Source organism: Dermacentor albipictus, chromosome 9 (assembly GCF_038994185.2).
Source record: "Dermacentor albipictus isolate Rhodes 1998 colony chromosome 9, USDA_Dalb.pri_finalv2, whole genome shotgun sequence".
In the NCBI taxonomy this organism is placed as follows: domain Eukaryota; kingdom Metazoa; phylum Arthropoda; class Arachnida; order Ixodida; family Ixodidae; genus Dermacentor; species Dermacentor albipictus.
The window spans coordinates 103,883,025-103,904,080 of NC_091829.1; the positions used below are offsets into that span (position 1 = coordinate 103,883,025).

General features: G+C 47.6%; 1 protein-coding gene and 1 non-coding gene across 2 annotated transcripts in view; both read right to left on the reverse strand.

Moving 5' to 3' along the window:
- LOC139049599 (phospholipid-transporting ATPase ABCA3-like) overlaps window positions 1-21,056 on the reverse strand; it is a 344,592-nt gene that overhangs the window by 285,804 nt on the left and 37,732 nt on the right. Inside the window, exon 3 of the transcript XR_011508412.1 lies at window positions 7,676-8,014. The gene's annotated coding sequence lies outside the window, so the exon portion shown is untranslated. The remainder of the gene's footprint in view (window positions 1-7,675; window positions 8,015-21,056) is intronic.
- Window positions 5,933-6,006, reverse strand: TRNAT-CGU (transfer RNA threonine (anticodon CGU)). Its single transcript has one exon. It is a non-coding gene; the product is annotated as a tRNA-Thr (tRNA).

Below are 21,056 nucleotides of genomic sequence, written 5' to 3' on the forward strand. Positions count from 1 at the left end.
CAGAGGGAGTTAAAATGGCATACAGTAATTGTACAACTAACCTCATTGTCCACCATAAGCTAACTGAAAGGATTGAAGTGCGTTCCTCTGTTCGTCAGGGGTGTCCCCTGTCACCTCTTTTGTTCGCAATATATCTAGAGGCTCTCTGTAAAAGAATTATTGATAGTCCGGATGTGCGAGGATTCAGCCTGGAAGGATGTGAGGTACGTTTATTAGCTTACGCTGATGATGTTGTTTTCTGTGACGATAAGGAGAGTGTTCGAGCTACCATGACAATTATGCGCGAGTTTTGTGACATGACGGACAGCAATATAAACCTGAATAAGTGTGTCGGCTTGTGGCACGGCCGGTGGCAAACAACGCCGCGTGTTTTTGAAGGTATGCAGTGGAAGCTCACGCCTGGGATTTGTCTTGGTGTACCATTAGGCACACATCGAGACACTAAAGACTTATGGAATGGCAAAGTGCAGGAATTAAAAGCTCAAACTGATAAGTGGGCTGGACGTGACCTCTCTATATTTGCACGTGCGGCTATCTGCAGAATCTTCTTGGTGAGCAAGCTGTGGTATCTCATGCAAGTCCTGAGTTGTTCCCGATTCAACCTCAAGAAATTCCATAGAGTATTTGCTGTTTTTGTGTGGCAGTCTGAATATGAAAGAACAAGCAGGAACAACTTGTTTCGCAAGTTGGGTCAGGGGGGCTTGTCATTACCAAATTTATACTTAAAGCAACTGATTTCTAGATTTTTGTTCTTATGAGACACGACAAATCCTTTCTTACGAACAGTTATCCAAGTCCGATTGAGCAATGCCTTACCTAACTTTGTTGTCTCGATGAGGGAGGGTGGGTGTTACGCAACGAGTAAACTTTTACGTGAGGTGGTCGTAGCATTTAGATTTTTACACCACCACTTTTCCATAGAATATTTGGCTGCAGTCAGTCGTAAGCGGATAAGCTCGGATTTAATAGATATTATGTTCCCAGAACCATTATATCGATTAATGTACCGCGAAGGCCAAGGGAAAGATGTCCTAAAACGTGTGAAGCGAGTGAATGTACCAGGGGGAGTGAAAACATTTTTTTAAACTACATGCTAATACCTTGCCTGTTAAAACATGGCTAGAAGAAAGAGGGGACTATTTACCATGGGGGACTAACTGTTTGATTTGCAAGAAACCAGAAACTATAGAACACGTTTTTCTGGACTGTTGGAGTGCGGTCTTCTTTTGGGATAATATGCAAAGAACTATTAAAAAACAATTGCCGTTAACAGCTCATGGTATCCGTTACCTATCCACAGAGCAAGACAGTATACCTTATGACATGTTCTTTCTTCTCGGCCTTCACAGTATCTGGAGAAACCGCATGGCTGTAAGGAATAGCGATATAAATGTGAGAACAGTAAACTCATATTTTGCTGAGAATATCAGTAAACTGCGGGAAGTTTTTCAGAAGTTAGCGTATGACGATGATCTGTTGTCATTGATGGATGCCCTTGCCAAAATGAAAGTTTTGTAATCTAAACCGCAAGCTTCAAGCGCAGCGGTGGGAAAGTGAATATTGTCAAATGGTGGGAGCAGTATGTATTGATGTATTTGTTGATTGTCTGGAAATAAAGAAAAAAAAGTCAGGGTTGGTGCAGTGGTAAGATGCCGGTGTCGGAATCGTGAGGTCGCAAATTCAAATCCTAGGCGAGAAGGTTTTTTAATTTTTTTTATTTTTAAAATTTTCTTTTTTGTACTAAAAAAATTACATAGCCTTAAGGAGGTCTCTGTCAATTTTAATTAAATATATTGATCAAGAACTACAGAACTTTCTACTACAGGACGTCGCACTACAGACAACAGAACTACAGACAACAGAACTACAGGCAACAGAACTACAGAAACAACGTCCCAAAATACGACAGACTGTGAAAATTTCCTGTTGTGTTTTTCAACTGGGATGGGCAGGACATGTAATGAGGAGGGAAGATAACCGATTGTCATTAAGGGTTACGGACTGGATCCCAAGGGAAGGGAAGCGTAGCAGGGGGCGGCAGAAAGTTAGGTGGGTGGATGAGATGAAGAAGTTTGCAGCGACGGCATGGCCACAATTAGTACATGACCGGGGTTGTTGGAGAAGTATGGGAGAGGCTTTTGCCCTGCAGTGGGCGTAACCAGGCTGATGATGATGATCATGTGGTATCTTCATTCTAGGATCGCCGCCATCTGCACTCTGGTAGAGCGCACCAGGAGACGGCGAGGTGTTAGGCTAGCAGCTATGTCGCAAGAAGTGTGTTCTTCAACAAGTCGTAGGAAATATAAGAACATATGATTTGCCTGAATGCCCTAAATGAAAGCAGCCCTTCATTTCAAATTATGCCTTACAAACCATTGAATGAAACGAAGGACTATATCCAGCGGCGCTACCGCACGAGCGCGATGGCTTTGAAGCTGTGACTGCTTGGCCACGGAAAATTCTCCGCTAGTAAAGTACGCGCCAGGCGGTACAGGTCCGTACAAGCTACCTTTCCGCCTACAGAAGAAAATAAAAGTCACACTTTCACCCGAAACCCGGAGCATTAATTGCGACAGCAAATTAGTAGACGGCTATACGAAGTAAAGATAGTAGTTTTATCGGCCTTATAAAGTTGCAAACAGGCCTACTATCTAAATTAGCAAGCACGGTGTCACGCGCGCACAAGCAAACATAAACAAATCTCACTCGATGACCACTGAAACTCGCTGTCAAAACGTTGGAGTGAGTAAGCGGAGCATCATCGCGAACTAAGCCGCGAAAACACAGCCTGTGGCGCACTCTACTCGTCGCGGATGGCTTTCAGGCGACAGTGGCGCAGGCGGACAGAACGGAAGACGGCGCGCTTCCTCCCCGCTTTCCTCCCATTCGTCCGCGAGGTTGAGCCCGGACCACCGGCGCACCCTCGCGCGCTTTCACTACGGCGTACGGCGCGCGGCGCCGATTTTATAGCCCTTGAACTTTACACGGAACCTCACACCGACGCCGACGGCATCAATCCACTTGGAGTGTCCACATAAATGCTATCGCGATAAGATAGCACCCAGATCCAACGGAATGTAGGAATCGTACATGAGGCGAAACTTTTATGAGCCAGCAAGGTACTAGTAGCAGCACTGGGTAACACAGGCGCAGCCTCCTCACCCGTGGCTGTTAGCTGTCTGCGTCACCAGAACGAAAGCGATTCAGGATGCTTGTCGCGAGAAGAATTCTATCGGGAGTTGCACACACAGACAAGTCCGACGGCTATATATTCGGCGTTCACAACCCTTTTGCCGCTTTGGTACCCGCCTTTAAGGGGGATTGGCCAAGAACGTGCACGGAGCTAGTGACCCAGGTTGTATACTCGGTAGTACAGCACAGAAGCTCAGTAGGCCAAGTTCACTACATTAAATCATCAAACGCAGTATATCCAGCGAGAAAGAAAATCTGGCGATTAGCGGTAAATTCGAGAGAAATGTGTTAGCATTACGTCATACTTCTTTGAGGTCACGCATCGATAACTTAGAACGCGTTCGCCACATTGCGAAGTGTTCCTCAGGAGCTCACTCGAGGCACGTCATGATTCTTCGAGGAACGAAGCGCAAATGACGGTAGTCTAGAGCAGACCACTGTCAGTTGCGATGTGTGTGTGTGTGCGTGCGTGCGTGTGTGTGTGTGTGTGTTTGTGTGTGTGCGTGCGTGCGTGCGTGCGTGAACGAGAAGAAATCAAATCGGGGACCCCATTTTTATTAACCATATCAGAAGTACCGAAAAACAATGACGCCAACAACAGCATACGATAAGTTATCTTCAGTTCTTAAGAACAATTCTCCAGTTCTTAAGAACTGAAGAGAACTGTTGGGGGCGCTATATTCATTTAAAGCCTCAATTTTGGTAAAAAAATTTTGGAAAATTTGGTGGTTTGAAAAATATAGAAGCACGCAGTTTACAAATTAATAGCTGTGCATCAAGAGCAGATATCGCGGTTTTGTAAACGGCATCCATTAGATCATTCAATGCGAACAAATTCAATAGGTCAATTTATACCTCACATGAAATCGTTACCTTGTGTAGAAGGGTTTTGCAAAGGCGTATTTACGTATTACTAAATTTTTCAACATTCATATGTAACATATCATTTTTGTCCGTTTTAGTTATACTATTAGGCGTAATCCCCAAAATTGTGTTATCATTATCTATTGCCGAGTTAGAGTTGTAGATTTGAAAGTTTTGGTTCTAAGGAAATTTGCGATATTTATCAATTTTTAATAAAAAATGGACAACCTCAGCCAAAAATTCCAAAGGTTTTACGTTTTGCTTTTAAATTCAACAATCCTCGTCAAATTCGGTGCAGTGGTTGACGAGAAAAACAAGTTCTCCTGTCACGTGTATTTGGGAGCACCCAAGCTAAAGCTTCCTCTTAACTGAAATCAAGAAAGGATAGTAACTGAAAATTAAAATGGATGAAAAATGAACTGGCCACACGTGGAATAGTAACCCATATCTTCGCATTACGTGTGCAATGCACTTACTAATGAGCTACCGCGGTGCCATTGTACCATCCCGTTTGTGTGGTGCTTATCTCCTAGAACTAATCCGAGGACTTTTGACCAGCGCCTCCACTCACCGCCTTGTCGGCGGATGTGGAACATGCTTGCTACCGCCGGCGTCATCTCTCTCTCTCTGCGTATATATATATATATATATATATATATATATATATATATATATATATATATATATATATATATATATATATATATATATATATATATATATGTGTGTGTGTGTGTGTGTGTGTACATACATCCTGAGAAGCTTCTTATGCTGTGACTTATACTTATGTGACTTATACTGTGACTTATACTATGCCATCGTGAGAGCACGGTCTAGAGCTGTGCACGAGCTCGGGCCCGCCCGAAAGCCCACACCTTGCCCGGTCCGCGAGCCGGGCTCGGGCCATGTGGAGATTCTCTTACTCGGGCTTGGGCCGGGCCCGGGCCAGGCTTTCTGTCTCGGACGGACCGGTCGGGCTCCCCGATCTCGACTGCGTACCTTATGCGAAAGTATGCTTGTCGGCTTGCATGTAATTACAGCAGGAAGTGCAATGTAATTATTCATAAAAAATGGAATCTACAGGGACGGGAGAAATGTACAAACGCTAACAAAAGGCAAACGAAAGCCAGCATAGGCTTGGAATGCGTTTTCGGTTCTGCCAAGTACTGACGCCTTGGAAAAGCCGCCGCTTCGAGGCGCCTCCCAGTGAAAAGGTTGAGAAGGGAACCGTTTGGGAAGCGAAGTCTGTGTACGGCGCACGCACGGTCGCCTTTGCCAGGCAGTGTGCCTGGGCAGTGTGGCAATGGGCAGTGGGCAATGGGCAGTGCGCGCGCGCGGCATCTGCATATATTCACGATTTTGTCATTTGAAATGCAAGAGTTCAACATTATAGGTCATTTAAATAAACTGATTTTCCTTATATTGTTTCTTTTTGTGTCCGCGCCGCCTTATTCCAGGTCGGGCCGTGCGCGGGCCTTAACACGGCCTGAGGCCGAACCAGCCGGGCCGGACCGAGCCGCCTGTTGTAGCGTAGCGCCCGGGCCGGGTGCAGGCTCAGAATTGCGGCCTGTGCACAGCTCTTGTACGGTCACTGTAGTTGGACGTCAGTCCCTTTCAAGGTATATATATATATATATATATATATATATATATATATATATATATATATATATATATATATATATATATATATATATATATATATATATATTGAACGAGAACAAAGGAGACTAACCGAGGGGCCCGATATTTATTAATCACATCATGAAGCCAACAAATAGGCACCAAGGACAACACAGGGGAACCTACCTGTACATACCGATTGAATTACAGGAATGCTAAATTGATGTGGATGAACGTGGATGAAAAAACAACTTGCCGCAGGTGGGGAATGATCCCACAACCTTCGCATTACGCGTGCGATGCTCTAACCAATTGAGATACCGCGGCGCTGTTTCCCGTACCGCTATCTTGGGTATTTATGTTTTCACTACTAGAATTAACCTTTGGAGCCTTAGCTAACGCCACTTCTCACAAACCTTGGCGGCTGATATGGAACATCCTTTCTGCTACAGGCGTCACGAGTACGTGATCTTTCTGGGTGAAGGCAACTGGTCAATAAACAGACAGATGCTATCTGAAGGCATCAATGTTGCCGGATTCGCGGTCCTCGTTATGTAATAAAAACGAGAAACGGAGTTAATCGAGGGGTCCAATTTTTATTTTTCATATTATGAGAAGTCAACAAGCAAGGACATCAAGGACAACAAAGGGGAAATTATTTCTACTTACTGATTGAATAGAATAAATGATAAATTCTTTTAATTGAAAGTGGACGAAGAAACATCCCGATTTAAAAAAAGTCGGAATAAATTACAGCGTAAAACCAATTAAAAACATTAAAAACAAACAGACGGGGAAACGGGGCCATGGCAGCTCAATTGGCTAGAGCATCGCATGCGTAATGCGAAGACAAGGGATGGTTATCCACCTGCGGCGAGTTGTTTTTTTCATTCACTTTTATTCCCTTTAATTTATCCTTTCTTTAATTCAATCAGTAAGTGCAAGTAATTTCCCCTGTGTTCTCTTTGGTGTGCTTATTTTATTGGCTTTTTATGATGTGATTAAAAAAAATTGGGCCCCTCATTAACCCCCTTTCTTCTCGTTTATTACATAACGAGGGTCTCGAATCCCGCAACATTGATGCCTTCAGGTAGCATGTGTGGGTTTATTGACCAGTTGGCTTCACCCAAATAGATCACGTACTCGTGACGGCTGCGGCAGAAAGAATGTTCCACATCCGCTGCCAAGGTTTGTGAGTGGTGGCGCTGGCTAACACTTCTAAGGTTAGTTCTAGTAGTATAAACATAAGTACCCAAGATAGTGGACGGGGGAAAGACGCCGTGGTGGCTCAATTAGCTAGAGCATCGCGCGGGTCATGCGAAGACGTGGGACAGTTCCTCACCAGCGGCAAGTTGTTCGTTTTTCATCCCCTTTCGTTCCTATTAATTTACCATGTCTTTAATTCAATTATTAAGTACAAGTAATTGTCCATGTGTAATTCCCCTGGTGTGTTTCTTTGTTGACTTATTATAATATATATATATATATATATATATATATATATATATATATATATATATATATATATATATATATATATATATATATGTATATATACACACACACTACACACACTATGTGGCCGGCTTCACACGCATGACGGACGAGGGGTACACACAACGCGAACATCGCTTTAAAATATTCCCGTTGCTCTTGCATCCCTCTTCCGTATGTAATCCCCGCAGATAAACCGAGAGCTGGCCGTTGCGTCGTCAGCCTTCCAGTGGCCGTACGCTCTTCGCAGGTAAGCTCGCGGCAGAGAACAGGGCACGCATGCACAAGAACCTCTAAGGGCAGGATGGTTCGCAAGAACAACGTTCGAGTGACTCCGAATGCTCCACATGTGATTACAGAGAAGTAAAGACGACCGACGGCCAAAACAAATGAAAATCCCGTGCGCACAAAAGTGTGACTAAGGACTCTGGTCTGCACAGCGGTGTGACAACCCATGCAACAGCGCCAAGGAGGCCGCTTGCGACCGCAGCCACCGACTCACCGAAGGACGATTCGGTCTTGGAGAAGGAGCCGAGGGGAAAGAGGTTCGCCCTGTTTGGTGGGATGGATGTTGAGGGAACGTAGAGCGTCATCGCGAGGCTAGCCGACTCTCCTTCCGAGCCAGACAGATTCACGCACAACGCGGCCTTGGAGGAGATGTCCGTCAGCTTCTTGCATTTTTCAATCACGGCGTCTGCATTGGCCTCAGGGTGCAGCTCCACGGAGCCAAATCCTTGGCTAGTGTCATCGCTGGCACCGGCGCCGATCGGAGAGCCGACAACGCGGGCGCCTCGTTCCAAGCTGACAGGCGAGGGCTCCTGATGTTTGCCGCTAAAGAAATCTGGAAAGAGAGAGAGAGAATAGCGAACGTTGATTTAAAATAAATCGGAGGTAACCCCTGTGGCTAACTCTTGTGAGGTGCCTACATCGTCTTACTCCGGAAGAGGTATAGCAGCATCTAAAAGAACTGCACTAAAAACGTATGTACACCTTTTACAGCTGTGTAAAAGGCGTTTGGCTCAGGGGCGAAGATCTTCACGTTTGATGGGCGAGGTTGGATCCTTGTCGAGGAATGAAGTTTGCGGACATTCCGCTGCAAATAAAGAACATGAGAGCGGCGACAGATGACATCAAGAGCAAATAAGTAAACTTTCAGAGGTGTTGTCAATACTATTCTCAGGTACGCTGGTCTACAACCCAGCTTGTCTACACATCTTCAACTACGCTTTTTCTCATCGCAGATGTAGTTGGAGCTTGCTGTCATGCACAATAAAAATTGCTATAGCATCTCAAGGCAGGGCTGTGACTCAAAGGACAAAGGGCGCACCTTTTCAGGGTGTAAAAAATTTCAGAATGTGCATGGTTCTTGATGTGAAAATTACGCAGGAGATGTACAGGCTCGTCAAGACAATATCGAATTTTCGAAATTCAGCTTCTCTTTTTTTTTCTGTGCGGTGATGGGGCAGTGAAAGTCAGCTGTACAGACGTTGCCAGCATCCACAGTCGGGAATGTCCCATGACGGTGCGCAAAACACATTCGCTTTAGAAACTGTCTACCCCCTTGACAATATGTCCGCTCGGCCCGCTTAGGGTTTGTAGGTATACGACCGACAGCTCATTACAAAGCCCGACGAGTGAACACTGGTATGCGATAAGGGCAGGCCAAGCGCTATCATAACCGTTCGAACCGGAAGCTTCCGCAGCCCCTGCAACAAATAGCTGCCACCTCCTTCTTCACTGCCTCATCAACCGGGATTCAGTCGCGTTCTGTGACATGCGCAGTATCGGTGACTTTCTGAGCGTTGTGGCTACCAGAACCAGCTTGAATCAGATTATGTTGTTCTTGCCGATCTTATCTCTCGTCACGGCAAGACGCTGCGTATCGTGTAGGATATCTACAAGCGCTTTCTTACCAGCTGGGATACACTTTATGTGGCGACCTCCTTCCTTAGGAGCTAGCTGAGAAATGGTAACTGGCTACCCGCCTGCAGACTTCAAGTAGCAGGTGGTATCTTCGGCTAGCCAGATGTGTAGCCGCTCTCCGTCTGTAGCAGAGGCACAGCGCCTAAGCCAAACACTTTTGACAACCGTGTCCATAAGCAACTAGAACAATTATGGTACTGCGGCGAGACTCGAGCACAGGCCGGAGCAAAACTGCGACTTTCCCTTTCGCCGGTCAACAGAAGGCAGTTCAGAGCCGATCGAAAAGTGTCCCTTGGCAGCTATCAGCTTGTCTTGTCTTGGTTTTGCGATACGCCGGTAGAGTCAGTAAGTTCCCCCAACTTGACGCATTCGACACAATCGTTCAGTTCAAGCAGAAGGAATGCCACTAATACTACGACTGCGAACTCTGCGAACCTCGCAGAAGGTTTTCTCGGTGCACTGAAATACTTCAACGTGCAACGAAAACAAAATTTCATAACCACATTTGGGCCTCTTTTGAACGATGCGTGGGTAGCGTGTCGAGAGTGTAAAGCAACTGCGAAATTTGCCAAAACGAAATTCCTAAGCTAGTGTCCTACAGCATTACGATGCCGTTAATCGCAACATCTCGTCTTCGGCACTTTAGGTGGCACGGAGCTTGAAAGCATTTAACGTGGGCAGTACGTTAGGGTGGACGTGTGAACAAATCTTTAACGCTTGTGTCACAGTGTAGGAATTTTGCACGAAACCCCTGAATACCCACTTCCTGTCTACTTTAATGAATCTCCTGAGCCACGCAGTAGATATCCAGGGTGTCCTCTGTGAACTGAACGAGGGACGTTTCATATATTTGATGAAAATCATGTGCCAGCAAAGCGTAAAGTCCGCCAAATAAGCAAGCACAACACTGTACACTACCAGAAACACAACAAGGGGGCTGCGAAAGCTGACGAGCGGTGCATGGAGCATATACGAAATCGTTCTGCTTGCTGTGCTATATTGTTCTATAAAGTAAAAAAAAACAGACACACATGTACGCAAACTTTCAGCGGTTTATTGTTAGCTATCGCACGTCAAATATATACACGAAAGGTGAATGTAAAGTAAGTATATAACCCAAACTCAAGACGACAAAGAAGCTAAACTACGCACATCTGGTGTAACACGACAAGCATGGCTAGATCAAACATTCGTCTATGAAATTAAACACTGATTCCCCTAGCGCCACAGAAGGTGTAATTATCAGCTGTTGAATATCCCTTATTTTCTCCTTGTTGATTAGTTCTGACAGTGCCGCGAATGTCTGATCTCTTGAGTCGGACGCTTTCATTCTTTGTCATTTCTTTATTTGGTTCTTCGTTATTTGGGAGAGCTTACTTTTATATTGGTTGCCTTGGTGCATTAACTCCCACTTCAATTGCTGCTTCTGAAGGCAGCCTGGTTACGGTTTCATTCATTACGACTGTCATCTTCATCCCTCTGTTTTAAGGAGGCTGCATATTTGTTTTCAAGTATCAGCCTGAATTGGTCTGCTTTTACCCTTACTGCGTCTACGTCGGCCTGTTTCTTCTTGACCAGTTTTGTTCTTTCTCTATTGAAATTGAGAAATTGAGGTGAATCCTAGACCTCACTAACCTTTGATCACTGCACGTTACCCTGCCTAGTACTTCTACATCCTACACTACGGTCAGATCGGCAGAATGTATGAAATCAATTTCATTTCTTGTTTCACTATTAAGTCTTCCCAGCTCCACTTTCTGTTGCTTCGCTTCCTGAAGAAAGTATTCATTATTCCCAATTTATTCCTTTCCCCGTATTTTACCAACATCTCTCCTCTAGTGTTCCGACAATCGAAGCCGTAGTTGCCAAGTAGTTGTTCACCAGCTTGATTTTTCCCCACTTTTGCATCGAAGTCGCCCATCACAACAATATAGTGAGTTGGCACTTTTCTCATCGCTAATTCGACATCTTCGCATAAAACTGATCTACTTCATCTTCATCATGACTGGGGGTTGGAGAGTAAACTAGTACTACCTTTCATCTATACCTCCTATTAGGTTTTACTACGACTGACGAAGGCGAAGGGATCTGAGCAAGCGTCGCTTCTAGCCTTGCTGCGATAGTTTTGTGATAGTGGAGGCTTAATTTTGCTTTTTGGAGGCGAAGTCATCCGAGGCGATGACAGACGGCACACCATCACCAGCGTCGAGCACACCTCTTCTCACTGCGTCTCGCAGGGATAAAGTGTAAAGCTTGCAACCTAGGTATAGAGATGTCCGTTTCTTGTTTCTCCAACAGCGAGCCAATGGACTCCGACTATGGCTACACCATGGTGGAGGGTTGGCGAATGAAGAGGAAATACCCCAAGACAATCAACGACGTGAGTGAGCAGGGCCCCAACAGACCGCCTACTCCGACGTACAGGATCGCTTTTGTGCCGCTCGATGTGTCTCAGTATTTAAATTCTGCACACAGACAGATTCTTAACACTTACCTTGGTAACGTAGCTCCGAAAGGAATTAACAAAGTGCATTTTAACACCAAGAAAAATGTAGTTACAGTAGAAGTTACGACGCAGGCCGCACTCTAAAAATTAAAAACCGTGCGCATACTAGTACACATGGAAGTCCGGTCGTTCATCGTGCACTGTGATCGCGCTAGGGCAGGTGTCATTTCCGATGTCGTGATTGGCATCAGCAACGAAGAGCTACGAAGGCTTCTGTCTTCAGCAGTGAAGATCATCGATTTTCACCGCTTCGGTCGATTGGCGAGCGTCAAGCTTTTTTTGAGGGAGGCACGCTGCCTGGTCCTGTCAAGGTGGGCTATGTGAGACACCCGGTGCGTCCTTATGTGTCCCGGCCACTGGAATGCCACAAGTGCCTTAAGCTAGGCCATGTCAGCACTGTATACACAGGCCATACGGCATGCCTCCGCTATGCCGGCAGCCATGACGTTTCTTCGTCATGGCTGCCGAAAGAAAGAAAGTGCTCGAATTGCGATGGACCCCCCGAGGCCAATTCCAAGGAGTGTCCTAAACAAAGAAAGGAAATGAAAATACTGAACAAAATGAGCAAGACAAGTATGTTACACAAGGATGCGGCAGTGTCAGTGCAACAGCGGAGGAGACGAACGCGTCATGCTCGAATTGCGATGGACCCCCCGAGGCCAATTCCAAGGAGTGTCCTAAACAAAGAAAGGAAATGAAAATACTGAACAAAATGAGCAAGACAAGTATGTTACACAAGGATGCGGCAGTGTCAGTGCAACAGCGGAGGAGACGAACGCGTCATGCTCGAATTGCGATGGACCCCCCGAGGCCAATTCCAAGGAGTGTCCTAAACAAAGAAAGGAGATGAAAGTACTGAACAAAATGAGCAAGACAAGTATGTTACACAAGGATGCGGCAGTGTCAGTGCAACAGCGGAGGAGACGAACGCGTCATGCTCGAATTGCGATGGACCCCCCGAGGCCAATTCCAAGGAGTGTCCTAAACAAAGAAAGGAGATGAAAGTACTGAACAAAATGAGCAAGACAAGTATGTTACACAAGGATGCGGCAGTGTCAGTGCAACAGCGGAGGCGACGAACGCGTCATGCTCGAATTGCGATGGACCCCCCGAGGCCAATTCCAAGGAGTGTCCTAAACAAAGAAAGGAAATGAAAATACTGAACAAAATGAGCAAGACAAGTATGTTACACAAGGATGCGGCAGTGTCAGTGCAACAGCGGAGGAGACGAACGCGTCATGCTCGAATTGCGATGGACCCCCCGAGGCCAATTCCAAGGAGTGTCCTAAACAAAGAAAGGAGATGAAAGTACTGAACAAAATGAGCAAGACAAGTATGTTACACAAGGATGCGGCAGTGTCAGTGCAACAGCGGAGGAGACGAACGCGTCATCGGCGTGGGCAAGCTGTAGGTGCAAACGAGAGCTCCCTGGCTCCAATTCCGCAGGTCAAGGAGAAGGTAGTTGAATTGGCCTCTATAAATCTCTCTAAGCCATTATTTCAAGCCAGCTGCACAAGCCCGGAATCGAATGTATGGCCACACTTGCCGCCAAGCACACGGGCCTTAGACTGTCAGCGCGAGCGAGGACAGTGCTCTCAGATGGCACCATCGGACTCTGTTATCAACCCATGCTGCGACTAATAATCACCGCCCTGAAGCTGCTATTGTCCGGTTAAAATGCGCCAGTGGCGCTAACAGCGGTAAAAATTATGAACGCTATAGACAGCCTCTTGGCTACATTGCAGTAACTTCTAACTCTGCTCGTTAAGATGACTGTGCTGTGATGTGAAGTGTACACGTACACAATGCACAGATACAGTGTGATGTGCAGCCCTCATCGTATTTGCCGTACCACCACCCTCCTTCCTCTTCTCATCCCACCTCTGTTATTCCTCAAACCCCTTCCCCAGCATAGAGTAGCAGGCTAGAGGTACTTCGCTTAGGCCGACCTCTCCACCTTTCTGCCAATCAACGTTATCTCTCTCTCTCTTGTTATTATATTGCGACTGTGCTACCCTTTCATTACTGCTGTAGAATTTGTCAATGTTGCCCGCTATTTCCCTATAGATTAGGAATCCTAATGAGCACGATTCTTATCTGGAAGTCCTCCATAGCAAAGGACGTCGCCATTAGTCAGCACTGTATAAGCCCCGCCAGTTCTTCTAACCTCTCTAAGGCCAATGATATCCCAAACAATGCCTGATAGTTACTCCACATTCTTGCGGAGCTAGCTTCAGTCGAGAGAGTTCGGGTTTTAAATGTTGCCAGGGTCAGTTTCTACTGGCGGTATGCCCAAGCCCAGAGATTCTTAGCACCCTCTGCTACGTTATAGGATTGAGAACCGCCTTGGTCAAGTGCTCCACAGGGGCTTGGGACTGAGGGCCATTGGTTGAATGAATGAGTTTTTTGGAAGGGAGTGGCCGAATACTGCACCAGGGAGGCGAGTCCGCGTTCTTGTGAGGGAGTGTCTTTTGTTGAAGCTTAGTGGGTCTTCCTAACGTAGTTGTACCTGTATTAGCATAGCCCCACTGGCTCTCGGTGTTATTGCTGTGTCAGGTGCCACTCCAAGCCTGGAGATGTAGTGTACTCCAAGAAGTGAATTAGAGCTTACCATCTTCATATATGAAGAAAAAATGCGAGGATTAGAACTTCTGATCATACCAACCGAGCATCCCAGCTAGCTTAGTCAGATAACCCTGCAGGCTGTGAGGCCACCTTATAGAGCGAAATTCGAGCCCAGAGGATTCCACAAGTCTAAAAACACCTTTGAGTTATGCACGAGGGACGGATCCCCACCAGGTAGCACAACATAGTATTTCTCAATGGTCCTAACATCGTGGTTTCGGAATCTCTCGTAACCATGCGGGTACGAACGAGGCTAGGTACACAGGACATTGTTCTACAACTTTGAAGCATTCATTCATTCATTCATTCACTCATTCATTATAAATAAGGCTTAAGTTCTGGGTTATGCCATGGCGAAGTTTAAGTAATGCGAGTTAATTGGTGCCTTTGGTTTCCACTGTGCGTGAAAGCGATTCTTACCCTAATCAGCTGATCTGACTGACTATGGCTGATGCGGACGAGAAGTTAAAAGTGCCTGGTTGTAGTTGTGCCTTTGCTAGAAATTTCTTATGACAATTCTAGAAAGCCTCGTATGCGAGCATATCATAAGAAGGCAACAAACAAAGACACTTCTAAAAACATTGGGGAAATCTACCTACTAATTGAATTTAAAAAAATTATAAATAGTAACAATGAAAGTGGACGAAAAAAGAACTTGCCGCAGGTGGCAAGTTGAGTGGCAATTTGTTTTTTCATCCCCATTCATTTCCATTAATTTATCGTTTCTTTATATGTCATTTATTAAGCACAAGTAATTTGCCCCAATGTTTTCCTATGTGTATTTGTTTGTTGAGTTCTCATGATATGATCAATAAAAAATCAGGCCCCTCGGTTAACCCCCTTTCTTCGCGTCCGAATGCGAGCAGAATTTTAAAACGTGATGGAGTTAATTTCAGGCAATAATTGGGACGTGTACTTTGGCTAGTTGGTTGATGTTAGCATTAGACATGTCTCGAAGAGCAGCAGCACGCTCCCTACAAGAGAGCGGAAAGAGCACGCGAAAAAGACCTTCAACGGAAATTATTAACCCAACCGCTGGAGAGATATAGCTCCGCTGGAAGTTTAGCTGCGAACCTGCGAAGACGCCAAGTATGCGGCTGGTCGCAGAAAAGCGTAATTACGTTCGCTGGGTAGCAAATGGCTTTAGACGTGCGATGCTTTCAATACAGTAAATGCGCTGTGCTTTGCTACAGAGAAGTTTGGAACTTAATGCCACGTCGCAAAACATGACACAGAGCCGTGCCTTTCTTTTCACACGTGACGCAATATTGCTTGGTTACGAATGCGAACTGTGATATGAATCTCTCTAGTGTTTGCAGCTTTTCCTACCGAGTATGAAAGAAGGCATAAGCTGGGATAGTTGACGTACGCTCGACATGGTAAACAGCGTAGACGCCGTTAGGAGTGAACAAATTTGGGAGATGCGTTGAGTGTCAACGAAGTTTTACTCTGCATCCTACAGCACAACAGTCAGGAGACCCAAGGGCACAACGCTATCTATACGTTGCCCGACTAACCCCAAAGAAAACTGAGTGACAACAAAATAGTCAGAGGACAAGGTGACATACATGGCAAAGAAGACGATGGTATAAACTGGCATTAAGAGCGTGTTAACGATTAGGAAGCAGCGAAATGGCGACTAGACCAAAGCGGATGGAAATTCTTTTTCGCCCAATACCCCACAAGTTAGTTGCTAACCTTTGTATTGCCACAGCCGCCGCTCCGTTTGCCGCCTCTTCTTAATACGGGCCCAATTGTGGGTGTGGTGCGTTCATCACCACACCACATCAAGCAACCCGTTCATTCACTGGCCTATCAGTCAAGACGTGCAACTTGGCCTCTCGTCTGCGCCGTAGCGCCGTTCTTTAGCACTCATCAGGGAGGAGGAACAAGAAAGTGTTAACAGTGTGACGAAGAAGATCGGCAGGCTGAAAAGCCCCATTGCCATCGCGTGGCTCGTACCCTGTTCGCTCGCTGGCTGCGCCCTACCTGCTGTTGCCGCGTTGGTCGCTGCTCCTCTACGACCCGAATAAAACCCCCTTTACAATTGGTGGAGCTGCTGGGTACAACCGGAATTCTGGAACTTCGCAACAGGACACTGCAGCCTGTCTTCATTATGCCGGAAGAAGGACCACCGCAACCACAACCCGCTGCCCCGCTGACTACCGTGGTCTGCCCCGGCCCGCTGCGTCAACGCGACCCACCCATCTTCAGCGGTACCGAAGACCATGACGTAGAAGACTGGCTCGCTGACTACGACCGGGTGAGCATCCACAACCACTGGGACGACACCAAAAAACTGAATTACGTATCGTTTTATTTGAGCGGTGTCGCCAGCGTGTGGCACCGCAACCATGAACGTGATCTCACGACGTGGCCAGCCTTCAAAACTAACGTGACGGAGGTATTCGGGCGCCCCGCCGTTCGCAAGCTTCGCGCCGAGCAACGTTTGCGCAGTCGTGCGCAACAGTGCGGGGAGACATTTACAAGTTATATAGAAGATGTTGTCGGCCTCTGCAACCGCGTTGACGTCACAATGGCTGATGCCGAGAAGATTCGCCATATCTTAAAAGGAATTGAAGACGACGCCTTCCAGATGCTGTTGGCGAAAAATCCGGCGACAGTCTCTGAACTCGTCAGTCTCTGCCAAAGCTTCGACGAACTCCGCAAACAACGCCTAGCCACCCGCCAATCTTCTCCTCGGGCGACTTCAATGTCGAGCTTGGCTGTTTCCCCGGATAATACGTCACTACTGCTACAGATCAAGGAGTTCGTCCGTGAAGAGGTGGATCGTCAGCTTTCTCTGATTCCCCTCACACACGGCCAGTCGAATTCTCCGTTGGCGCCCGCTCTACAATCTGTCATCAAGGAGCAGGTAGCCGACCACATTCCACCTTCTCTCCAGCAGGCTCCGGTTGCCGCTCCCCTGACGTACGCCGAAGTCGCTTCGAGGCCTGCACCACAGACCTACGGTCCCCTTAGCCCGCCTTTACGCCCGCCCGTATCCGCTCCGGTCCGGCCACTGGTGCAGTATGCACGACCTCAAGATCATTGGCGCACGGAAGATAATCGGCCGATTTGTTTTTATTGTGGCCGTGCTGGACACGTAGCACGTCACTGTCGCCTCCTTACCCCCAACGTCCCCAACAATGTGCGTCCATATGCGCCAGGTTTCCACCAACGCCGCAACTATTCGGACACCTTTGACTCTCCTCCTGTTGTGGACACCGCATTCTCCGCTGCTCGCCGTTCACCTTCTCCTCGCCGCCGCTCGCTTTCACCTATGCACCGGCGTCGGAGCCCATTGCGCCAGGAAAACTAAATATCGCAGTTCAGGAGGCGAGAACTGCGGTGCCAGCGAAATGTACAAGGCCTCACACTCCCCCGAAGAACGTTATTGAAGTCGCCATAGAAGGAACATTGACGCTAGCACTTGTCGACACCGGCGCTGCACTTTCAGCGATAGATGCCCGTATTTGCCGCAAGATCGGAAAAGTGACGACACCGCTTTCTGGACTGTCTCTTCGAACTGCCGACGCGCAGCACGTCGAGCCATCCGGCGCCTGCACTGCTCGTGTCGTCATTCAGGCCGTCCTCTATATCATAGAATTCGTCGTGTTGCCATCATGTTCACACGACGTCATATTAGGTTGGGACTTTCTCTCCACACATCATGCGATCATTGACTGCGCCCGCGCCGAAATCGAGCTGTTTCAGTTTTCGACTGATATTATCACTGACCATAAGGACCATTGCCGCAAAATCTCTGTTTCAGAAGGCACCATTATACCGGCCTGGTCTTCCACCCTTGTCAGTATCTCTTGTGACTCTGTAGATGACGGCACAGTACTCTTCGCTCCGTCTGAACTCTTAGTTCACCGCCGTTCACTACCAATGCCGTTCGCCGTCCTCGAGTTCAAAGCTGGCGCCTCTCTCATGTGCGTCTCCAACCCTTCGGCTGAACCAATTACTTTACGCCGCCGTGAAAGCCTTGGCAGAGCGGAGCCACTGACTTCATCTTCAATATTTGACACGATGGACGACTCCACTTATATTGCTTCTCTCGAGGAATTGCGTCCACAGGCCCTATCGGGTTCTTTTACGCCAGCTATTGCCAGTGACCTTACGACGACGCAGCGCGACGAACTTCTTCGCTTGCTCCAAGGCTTCTCTTCCTCCTTTGATTGCCAAGCAACATCACTCGGCCGCACAACGACTGTTTCGCACACTATCGACACTGGGAGCCACGCACCGATTCGACAGCGTCCCTACCGCGTATCGGCGACTGAAAGACAAGTTATCAATGACCAGGTGAACGATATGCTCAATCGCGGTGTCATCCAGCCTTCTAGTAGTCCTTGGGCTTCACCAGTCGTCCTAGTTAAAAAGAAAGATGGCACCATACGATTTTGCGTCGACTATCGAAGGCTTAAGAAGATTACCCGAAAGGATGTATACCCGTTGCCACGTATTGACGACGCACTTGACTGTTTGCAAGGAGCGGAGTTCTTTTCCTCCTTAGATCTCCGCTCTGGCTACTGGCAGGTGCCCATGGCGGACGCTGACTGTTCTAAAACCGCATTTGTAACACCAGATGGCTTGTATGAATTCACTGTGATGCCGTTCGGTCTGTGCAATGCACCCGCCACCTTCGAACGCATGATGGACGGCATCCTACGTGGCCTAAAGTGGCATACTTGCCTCTGCTACCTCGACGACGTTGTCGTCTTTTCCCCTGATTTTCCGACCCATCTTCGGCGTTTACATCAAGTTTTGACCTCTCTCCGGAATGCTGGTCTCCAGCTTAACTTAAGAAAGTGCCGATTTGCAGCTCGAAAACTGACTATATTAGGCCACGTTGTCTCCAAAGAAGGCATTCTTCCTGATCCTGATAAACTTCGCGCCGTATCCGAATTTCCGAAGCCCACTAATTTGAAAGCACTGCGCAGCTTCATTGGCCTATGCTCCTATTTTTGACGTTTCGTTCGCAATTTCGCTACAGTGATCGCACCACTTAACCAACTTCTTCAAGGCGACAATGAACTTTCTGGTTGGTCGGAAGCCTCTGATGATGCCTTTACGACTCTTCGTCACCTCCTCACGTCTCCACCAGTCTTGCGCCATTTTGATCCAAGCGCACCTACAGAACTTCACACTGACGCCAGTGGTGTCGGCCTTGGTGTCGTGCTCGCACAACGCAAGAACACTAATGCCGAATACGTCGTCGCTTATGCTAGTCGTGCCCTCACGAAACCTGAGGCCAATTACTCAGTCACGGAAAAAGAGTGCCTAGCTATCGTATGGGCTCTTCAAAAATTTCGTCCATATCTCTACGGTCGACGCTTCGACGTGGTGACGGATCATCACGCTCTTTGCTGGTTGTCCAACCTAAAAGACCCGTCGGGCTGCCTCGCTCGGTGGGCCCTCCGAATCCAGGAATACGATATCCGAGTCGTCTATCGTTCTGGACGCAAACACTCTGACGCCGATGCCCTCTCGCGCTCCCCAGTTACTTCAGACAGCAGCCCTTCTACTTATAGACATGACATCTCACCACTTGACATCCTGGACATGGCATCGGAGCAACGAAAAGACCCATGGATCGTCATGATATTCGACTTTTTATCAAATCCTCCGGCAACTTCGGCACCTCGAGCGTTACGCCGACATGCGCAGCATTTCACAATCTGCGACGGACTTTTATACTACCGCAACAACCAAAATGACGGCCGCAAATGGCTCTTAGTAGTGCCTCGCCACCTACGACAAGATTTATGCTCCGCTTTTCATTCTGACCCGCAGTGTGGTCACGGCGGAGTGTCAAAAACTTACGCACGGCTTCGCCTACGATATTATTGGCGAGGGATGTACACCTTCGTCCACAAATACGTGCGCTCCTGCATTGCCTGCCAGCGACGCAAATGTGTCCCGCATCTCTCCACCGCACCTCTTCAACCACTTCCCTGCCCAGCTGAACCATTCGACCGCGTCGGCATTGATATATATGGACCTCTTCCATCTACTGGCGCTGGCAACCGATGGATTGTTGTGGCCGTCGATCACCTGACACGGTATGCCGAAACCGCCGCCTTGCCTGCTGCATCAGCAAAAGACATCGCCTCGTTCATACTAAACAACTTCGTTCTCCGCCATGGCGCCTCTCGCGAACTGTTGAGCGATCGGGGCCGCGTATTCCTCTCAGACGTCCTGCAGTCACTCCTATCTGAATGCCAAATTATTCACCGCACTACTACTGCTTATCATCCACAGACCAATGGCTTAACCGAACGATTCAACAGAACTCTTGGTGACATGCTATCAATGTATGTTGCATCTGACCACTCCAACTGGGATCTTGTACTTCCGTTCGTCACTTACGCATATAACACTGCCTCTCAAGCCACTACTAGATTCTCGCCATTCTTCCTGCTTTACGGCCGCCATCCCACTAGCACCATTGATACTGTTCTCCCGTACCGGCCGGACTCTGCTGAATGCTCACCTGTTTTTGCGATTGCTCAGCACGCCGAGAAATGCCGACAACTGGCCCGTTCTTTGACGTCTGTTCAACAGTGCCGCCAAAAAGAGCGCCATGACCTCAATCCTCCCCCTCACCCCTTCCCCGTCGACTCACTCGTGTGGCTTTGGGTCCCACCTGTTGCTGCTCCTGGCCTTTCGTCCAAGCTCCTCCCGAAGTACCACGGGCCCTACCGCGTGGTTGCACAACATCACCAGTGAACTACGTGGTCGAACCCGTATCGCCATCTCCCGATCTCCGTCGACGAGGGCGAGAGACTGTACACATTGACCGGCTGAAGCAGTACTACGA